Here is a 7849-nt window from a genome sequence, read left to right as displayed (position 1 = left end):
GCGGAGTGACAGATTCCCCCTTCTGGAGCAGCCCCCCGCCTCCCTTACAGATCTCACCCGAGGCCTCCTCCCAACCCGGCGTTTCCCAGCACTCTTCCCAGTGTTCACTCCTTGCCAGCTGGCTTCCCTGCAGCTCCTCAAACGTCCATTTGCCGGGAGTAAAAAAGTTTCTCCCGTGTATTCACGTGGTGTGTTCTTGACCTCATTCGACTCTACTCCCATTTCACCTCCTCAGAGACATTGCCTGCGACTGCTCTACACAAAGAAGTTTTTCCCCTTCTTTTTTCAAAGCAGACCTACCCCCTTCTCAATCCTTTTACCGTGCCTTCCTTTCTTTTCGTAGTACTGATCTAACATTATATGTTTATAATGTATCTGTTTTTCCTTCTAGAATGTAAGCTCTGTGACGATGGATCTTTTGTTCACTGCTATACATATCTGTGAATGAATGAATGCATGCATGAATGACACCTGTGGCATTTTATTACATGAGTTGTTTTGAGACATCTGTGTGACCTGTCTTCCTCCCCCTACCAACACATTGGACAGCAGGGGTTGTATCCATTCCTTGGTCTCGTCAGCACAAAGTAACTCTTTAATACTCCTTGTATGACTGACAGAATGATACCAAGCATAAATTACCTGTAACAACAGTTTGTTAGGGTCCAGGCTTCCGAGGCTTCCCCAGAGAACAAACTACACAGGCATAGAGATGTAAATTCAAGCAAAGTCTTTATTCAGCTAGCTAGCTGAGGTCCAAGTCAGCCCGATGCAGCGGGTCTCAACAAGGACCCCGAGCACTCAGAGCCAAGGGTTTATATAGCAATTTCAAAGCACTTAACTCATAGCAATTTTCTATAACTATACATTATTCTTGCAAGACATATATCTTGGGGTTAAGCAAGGGCAGGGTAAGACTACTCCTCAATGGTTAGGGAGGTTCTGCACGATAAGCTTGGTATGTAAGATTTACTGACCAAGGTTAGCTGACCAAGGGTCACAGCTGCCCACCACCCGGTGCTCATGATTAACTTGTTTTTCAAGGCCTTACCCAGGCCCAGGGTTTGTTTTTTTTGTTTTTTGTTTTTCTTTCCTCTGAGTCACACTCTCAGAAAATGGTTTCTAGGTTTCTAAGATGGCTATGCTTATGCTAATTTACTAATCTTACTAATGCTTAGATTCTACATTTCCCCACTTTCCTTTGACCATTCCAATCATGGAATGTTTGTTTCTTCCTGCTGTGTGAGTGAATGATACTGCGTCTCAGCATTAGCACCTGAACAGCACTCACTCTTTCCCTAACAAAGGCTATTAGCCGGTTTAAGATACAGGGACCTAAAGTGAGAAGCAGTATAAAAATAAGCAAGGGCCCTGCCAGGGTGGATATCAGGGTTGTAAACCATGGGGATTTAGTAAACTAGGATTCAAATAGCCCTTGGCTGGCCTCTCGCTCTCTCTTCCTTTGATCTGGTCTCTCTCTAAGTTTAGACATTGAATCTCTTACTATTCCGGAATGGTCTGCTGTTAAGGATTAGCTAAGTTTTATTAGTTCTTTTTCCTGACTCTTAATGCTCTCTGCACTCCTTTACATTTCCCCCCTTTTCTTGATTAGACTGTGGAATCTTCCACAGCGGCATCTGGGTCCTGATACCTTTGACGAAGGATTAAGAGTTGGACAGTGTCAATTCTTTCCTGCACAAACTTAACAAGCCTGTTAATTATGCATGGGCCAATCGTAAACAGCAACAGCAGGATGACGAGCGGCCCCGCAACGGCCGAGAGAAGGGTAGCAAACCAAGGCTTGTATTTGAACCAAGACTCAAACTAGCCTTCGCTACTTTCATATTCTTTACGCCTCTTCTCTAAATCTTTTTTCAGTTTGGCCAAGGAATCTCTGACTGCACCTGTTTTGTCTACATAGAAACAGCACTCTTCTCTTAAGGCTGCGCATAACCCACCTTCCTTTAAGAACAAGAGGTCCAGGCCTCTTCGGTTCTGTAGGACCACCTCGGACAAGGAGGTGAGGGATTGCTCTAGGTCTGATATTGTCTGTCGGAGTTGTTCTAGGTCTCTGTCGATTGCCAGCCTCAGGGCTGTGAGCCCCTTTTCTCGAGTTACAAGGGCTGCAACCCCCGTGCTTGCCCCTGCCATCCCTAGGGTGAAGAGGGTTCCAATGGTCAGGGCAGTAACAACCTCCCTCTTGCTCCGGTGGGGGCTCAGCCTTTCTTCCCAATAAGAAAGGAGAGATTCATGAGAATGATACATTAGGCAAGGTAGAAGGGCCACCAGCACACAAAACTCACTGTTAGCATTGAACACAGAGGTGGATAGGGCCAGAGTGAGGCCTGTCTTTGAGCAGAGCCACCAGCCCGAGGAGGGTATAATCTACTTTCCCTGCTCCCACGTAGTGTTATTATAGGAGGAGCATAACTGGCTCTGGGTCGTCGGGACTGTGCCTACACACGTACCAACGACTGAGACTTGAGCGATTGTAAGTCTCCACGGTCTCTCGTCCCAGTAAGTGGGATGGGAGTTGTTGATAGTGTAGGAGCCATTTATCCCGATTGCCTCATAGAAGGGGGGTGAACCTGGGTAGCATAGCCAACAGGGATCGGTGAGGGAGGAAGTGGTGTGGTTAAGAGTCTCTACAACTGCCTGCACCATTTCCCACATGGGATTATCTAACCCGGAGGGGGTGTGCTGGGCCCATAACCCAGAGGTCGATGGACTCGGTCCTCTCATGGGCTCTAGAGCAAGCGTTCTGGTCAGCATTTTTTCATCCTTTTTACTCAGGCCCTTGTCTTGGATTGAAGGTTTCTGAGGACTTATGACTGGGTTGGGACCTAAGGCTTTCTTGACTATTGGCTCAACTTTTAATTTGACTCGGATAAGGGTTCCAAAGGGAGGGGTCTGATAAAGATATAGGCCCCAGGTTAACCCTGTCTGCCATTGGGTGTTTTTTTTTCCTTGTTCTGTGAACTGGAGCTTGAGCAGATTACAGTCTGGGCTGTACTTAGTTCGGGTGCACGGTTTAACAAATGAGAGAGTGATGAGCTGGGGAGTTACTTGCCACTTCCACTCTCCGTCATTGGTGGTAACACAACTCCAGCATGCACAGTATCGGGCTTTAGCCCCTCCACACTGCTGCTTCGCTGGCCCTGTTCGAAACCCTGGGCACACATAAAACTCATTTCGACTCACAGAGACTCTGCGCTGCTTTTCTCGCCAGTCTCCTCCTCCCATTCTAACAGGACAGAACTGAGGGGCGCAGGGAAGAGGGAGGCCTGAATGCTGACTCTTGCTTTTTCCGCCTCTCTTTTCTAAGTCCGCTACTCTATCTAGGTTAAAGTACAGGTTAGGGAACCACGTGCCTAAGGGAGTCGTGTGGGAAGTGCGGTTGTATATTTCATGAGTTTCCCAGTTTTCTATTTCCCAGGTGAGCTGATAGGGGACATGGGGGTTAGGGTTCTGGTGGGTTGGAGGTAGCAGGAGCATCAGAATCACCAATAGCATGGTTCTTTTTATACAAGCGAAGCTTGAGGGGGTTATTAGTCTGAGTTACCCACCAATCCGGGCCCGGTGGGGGTCCCCGTTCTGTGTCGTCTCACGTAAACAGGGTCTCTCACCCGGAACTGATGAGGTACCGAAAGGTCCTCTGGCCGATAGGCTTCCTGGATGGACAACTTCTAGGAGCCGGTCCCATTGCCTCGACGAGATGTGGCTCTTTTCATCTTCGGCTTAGGTGTAGTTTTAAGGGATTGGCAGGATGCTGCTGCACCTTCTACTTTTCCTTACAGGCCCCTGGGTCTTTATGAGGCAGGACCTTCCGAACGTGGGTGTGGTGTACCCAGGGAGCGATACCATCAACCTTGAGAGCAGTGGGGGTGGTAAACAATACAACATAAGGTCCTTTCCACCTGGGCTCGAGAGTCTTCACTTGATGTCTTTTGACCCATACTATATCCCCTGGGACTATGCCATGTTCCGGGCTCGGAATTTTCTCGCCCTCATAATATGCTCTGATCAGGGGCCAGATTTCTTGCTGCACTTTAGCAAGAACTTGCAACACATTCAGATAGTCAGGGGCCGGGTCCTCTGCATCGGGAAGCTGCACTCGTCGAGTTATAGGTGGAGGGGCCCCATACATTATCTCAAATGGAGTTAAACCATGTACATAGGGGGAGTTCCGAGCGCGGAAGATGGCTAAGGGAAGGAGAGTCACCCAGTCCCCACCAGTCTCCAATACCAATTTAGAAAGGGTCTCTTTCAAGGTCCGATTCATTCTCTCTACCTGCCCAGAGCTTTGTGGGTTATAAGCACAATGTAACTTCCAATCTATTCCCAAAGCTAGGGCTAGTCCTTGCAGGACTTTGCTAACGAAAGCCGGGCTGTTATCAGAACCTATTGCTTCAGGGACCCCATATCTGGGGATGATTTCTTCAATTAATCTTTTTGCTACTACCTGGCTAGTCTCATGCTTGGTTGGAAAGGCCTCCATCCACCCAGAGAAAGTATCTACCATAACTAGCAAATACCTGTATCTATACTTCCCTGGTTTTATTTCGGTGAAGTCTATTTCCCAATTCCTCCCTGGAGCCCTCCCCCTTTCCCGGGTACCTGCTGGATGCAGCCCTCTTGGGGCTGGTCTTAGCATTGCACAGCTACTGCATTCTTTCATGATCTGGCGAGTCACCTCATTCTGGTGGGGAAACACCAACTGCGCAGACTGGAAAAGGCTGAGCAGTTTTTTTCCACCTAGATGGGTGGACTTATGCAGATTAGCAAGCAGGTACTGTCCTAATGCTTCTGGCAAGATCAATCTACCCTCCTGGTCCCTACCCCAATGTGCCTCTCCAAACACTTCCCCCGGGACTTGTTTCCTAATCCACTCAAGATCTTGAGGGGAATACTCAGGTTTGGGCGGCAGTGCGGGCAGTTCAGGTATGGGTATTTCGAGGGCCGCAAGCACAAGAGAGTCCGAGAGGGCTGCCCTTTTAGCTTCTGCATCTGCATGGCTGTTGCCGATGGCCTCGGGTGTCTTCTTTGATTGGTGGCCCAGTACATGTATAACTGCTACTGCTTTAGGTTTTTCAACAGCAGCTAATAGTCTTTGGACTTCTTGCAGATTCCTCAGTCCCTTCCCTTCCGCGGAACGTAATCCTCTTTCTCGGTAGATGGCACCATGGACATGGACAGTGCCAAAGGCGTATCTGCTATCTGTGTAAATGTTGGCCCACTTTCCTTCTGCTCTTTCTAGGGCCTCAGCGAGAGCAATAAGTTCCGCCTTCTGTGCTGAGGTGCCAGGGGGCAGAGCTGTGCTCCAGACAACTTCCCCATGGTGGGTTACTACTGCTGCCCCTGCTCTCCTGACCCCCTCCTGCACAAAGCTGCTCCCATCCATATACCAATTTAGCTCACAGTTCAGTAACGGTGTGTCTTTCAGGTCTGCTCGCACCTGGATAATTTCGGAAAGGATATCTCTACAGTCATGGATGGGGGTCGTCAGATCTGGGTCCGGCAGAAGGGTGGCAGGATTTAGGGTTACCGGGTCAGAGAAGGCGATTCGGGGAGAATCTAGTAGGAGCCCTTGATAGTGGGTAAGTCTTGCGTTCGTCATCCATTTTCCTGGAGGATGCTTGAGGATCCCCTCCACGGTATGTGGGGCTGTTATTCTCAGATTTTGGCCAAAAGTCAGCTTGTCTGCCTCTTTTACCAGTAGAGCGATGGCTGCTAGGATACGCAGACAAGGTGGCCACCCGGAGGCCACTGGGTCTAGCCGCTTGGACAAATAAGCCACAGGTCTCTTCCACGGGCCCAGCTGCTGAGCCAGAACTCTTTTAGCCACTCCCTTCTTTTCATCTACAAACAGGATAAAGGGTTTTTCTGGGTCTGGCAGAGGTAGGGCGGGGGCCCGGAGGAGAGCTTCTTTTAGTCTGTCAAATGCCTCTTGTTGTTCCTGCATCCATTGCCAGCTCGACCCTTCTTTGGTTGCTTCATATAGTGGTCGGGCTATTTCTGCGTACCCTGGAATCCAGAGCCTGCAAAACCCGGCTGAGCCAAGAAATTCTCTCACTCCCCGGGGTGAGGAAGGGATGGGGATAGCCAGGACAGTTTGCTTCATGGCCTGTGTTAGCCATCTGGCCCCATTAGATATTGTGTACCCCAAGTAGACTACTGACCTCTGACAGATGTGGGCTTTCTTGGTGCTGGCTCGATATCCCAGTTCACTTAGTTCAGCCAGCAAGTTCCCCGTGGCTTCTTCGCACTCTTCACGGGTTTCTGTGGCCAGCAACAGGTCATCTACATACTGCAACAACGTCACGTGGGGGTGGCTCCTGCGAAAGGGCTCCAAGTCCTGGCTTAGGGCTTCATTGAATAAGGTGGGAGAGTTCTTGAAGCCCTGAGGCAGTCTAGTCCAGGTAAGCTGCCCTTTTCTTCCTCCCCCTGGCTCTTGCCACTCAAAGGCAAACAAAGGCTGACTAACTTCAGAGAGTGGAATACTAAAGAAGGCATCTTTCAGGTCTAGAGTAGTATACCACACATGCGTGGGTGGCAGGTGGCTGAGTAAGGTGTAAGGGTTAGGCACTGTAGGATGGATGTCTTCTACCCTCTCATTGACTTTGTGCAAGTCTTGCACTGGCCTATAATCTTTACTGCCAGGCTTCCTCACTGGAAGCAGAGGCGTATTCCATGCAGATTGGCAGGTCTTAAGGATTCCTGTCTCTAACAGTCTATGGATATGGGGTGCTATCCCTTTCCTAGCCTCTTCTGGCATTGGATATTGCCGGACCCGGATGGGTAGAGCTGCGGCTTTGAGTTGAACAACAACCGGGGATAGGTGTTTAGCGAGACCAATTCCTCCGGTCTCGGCCCATGCGGAAGGGAACTTCTGTACCCAAGAGTCTATCTCTCCCTGGCCCCCCTTTTCTTGATCCGCCTGAAACAGACGATGTTCATCGGCCAGGGAAAGAGTTAACACATGCGCCGGTTGTAGGGGCTGCCCTTCTTTGTCCATGATTTTTATCCCTTCGGGTTCAAAATGAATGCGAGCCCCGACCTTGGTTAATAAGTCTCTGCCCAGCAACGGTGCGGGGCTTTCGGGTACGACCAGGAATGAGTGAGAGACCTGATGCCTTCCTAGGTCCACTTTTCTGTTAGTAGTCCAGGCACATTTCCTGGACCCTGTCGCTCCCTGGACTATACTTGTGCATCCTGGGTTTAGGGGGCCGTGGGCCTGGTTAGGAACTGAATACTGTGCCCCAGTATCTACCATAAACCCAATGGGAGTCCCCTCTACGCACAGGGTTACCCAGAACTCGGGGAGGGGTGCCGAGCCCCGTCCCCGTCAATCCTCCTCTCCTAGGTGCAGGGTCTTAACAGGGTTCCCTCTCCCTTGTTCCCTCCTTTGGGGGCACTCCCTCTTCCAATGTCCGTATTTCTTACACAGGGCGCACTGATCTTGTCCTAGTTGGGATTGACGGGGTCCTGTTCCTTGAGGTGGCCTAGGGCCCTCCTTCACCCCGGCCAGGAATATCCTGGCCATCTCTTCCCTCTGCTTCTTGTTCTCCCTTTTCTGAAATTCTCTGTCTTCCTTCCTATTTTTCTCCTGCATTACCCATTTCTCTTTCCTCAGCCTTTCTTCTCTATCTTCCGGAGTTTCTCTAGCATTGAAGACCTTCTCTGCCTGCTGCAGCAGCTCTCTAATAGAGATCTCCCTTAGGTCCTCCCGCTTGTGGAGTTTTCTCCGGATATCGGGGGCTGCCTGGTTGATGAATGAGAGGACTACAGCTGACCTATGTTCCTCTGTTTCCGGGTTTATGGGGGTATACTGCCGGTAAGCATCAAACAG

This window comes from Manis javanica, chromosome 7, assembly GCF_040802235.1.
Source record: "Manis javanica isolate MJ-LG chromosome 7, MJ_LKY, whole genome shotgun sequence".
Taxonomy (NCBI): domain Eukaryota; kingdom Metazoa; phylum Chordata; class Mammalia; order Pholidota; family Manidae; genus Manis; species Manis javanica.
Note: the sequence above shows the minus strand (reverse complement) of the source record.